Source organism: Limulus polyphemus, unplaced genomic scaffold (assembly GCF_000517525.1).
Source record: "Limulus polyphemus unplaced genomic scaffold, Limulus_polyphemus-2.1.2 Scaffold1852, whole genome shotgun sequence".
In the NCBI taxonomy this organism is placed as follows: Eukaryota; Metazoa; Arthropoda; class Merostomata; order Xiphosura; family Limulidae; genus Limulus; species Limulus polyphemus.
The window spans coordinates 166,538-167,789 of NW_013667462.1; the positions used below are offsets into that span (position 1 = coordinate 166,538).

At 43.6% G+C, this 1,252-nt stretch overlaps 1 protein-coding gene across 1 annotated transcript in view; it reads left to right on the top strand.

Moving 5' to 3' along the window:
- LOC106465158 (ETS homologous factor-like) overlaps positions 1 to 1,252 on the top strand; it is a 62,374-nt gene that overhangs the window by 25,639 nt on the left and 35,483 nt on the right. The gene's annotated exons all lie outside the window — the stretch shown is intronic.

The following is a 1,252-nucleotide window of genomic DNA, read 5'->3' on the forward strand; positions in this document are numbered from 1 at the left end:
CTTCCCTCTAAGTCTTACACTGCTAAATTAGGAACGGCTAGCGCATATAGCCCTCGTATAGCTTTACGCGAAATTCAAAAAACAAACAAACGTTTATTATTCTTATTGGAAACCCATATTGTTTCATAAATATGATGCGGTTAAAATCATTAGTGGGATTGCTATGGTGTAGGATGACACACATACCCATGAGTGGATCGTGCTTAATCAGTTTAAGTCTCATGTACCATAAGACATATCTTACTTGTATTTTTGGTGCTCAACGACAGAATTGGTATGGCCAAGTGGTTATGGCGCTCGACTCGCAACCTGCGGCTTCGAATTTCTGTCCCGCCAAACATGCTCGCCCTTTCAGTCTTGGAGGAGTTACAATGTGACGATCAATCCCACTATTCGATGGTAAATAAGCAGCCCAAGAGGCAGCGGTGGGTGGTTTCTGCTACATTAGGAACGGCCAGCACAGATAGCCCTCGTGTAACTTTACGCTAAATTTAAAATCACTATCAATCGGTAACCCCGTCACCGAAAGTGCTCAAGCCTTTTCAACCGTGGGGGAGTTATAATGTGACGATTGATCCCACTTTTCGTTTGTAAATAGTAGCCCAAGGGTTGGCCGTAGGTGGTGTCGACTAACTATCTTCCTTCTAGTCCATCACTTCAAAATGAGGGACGACTAGCGCAGGTAACCCTCGAATAGTTTTGCGCGAAATTCTGAAACAAACAAACCATCACGTCTATAATAACCTTATGGGTCCAGGATGGTTTTGCCATTCCAACCATTAGATGATTTTTCATCCCCCACACGAGAATGCTTCAGTAACAAAAACGTCCAATAAAACCCAAATACAGTCGACTTATTGTATTGTACTCACATTTATAACTATATTATGTTTTGGCTGGAAAGGATGGAGGGGAATATGTGTCTCAAAAGTGTAGCTGTTTTACTTGATAACGTCCGAAACTATTACAAAAATATACCAACATCTGTGCCTGTTAAAAAAGTGCACTGACTTTCACGTCATCGTATGGAGTCGATAAAATTAATGGCCAGGTGGTTAAGGCGCTCGACTCGCAATCTGAGGGTCGCGGGTTCGAATCCCCGCCACACCGAACATGCTCGCCCTTTCAGCTGTGGGGGCGTTATAATGTGACGGTCAATCCCACTATTCGTTGGTAAAAGAGTAGCCCAAGAGTTGGCGGTGGATGGTGATGACTAGCTGCCTTCCCTCTAGTCTATCACTGCTAAATTAGG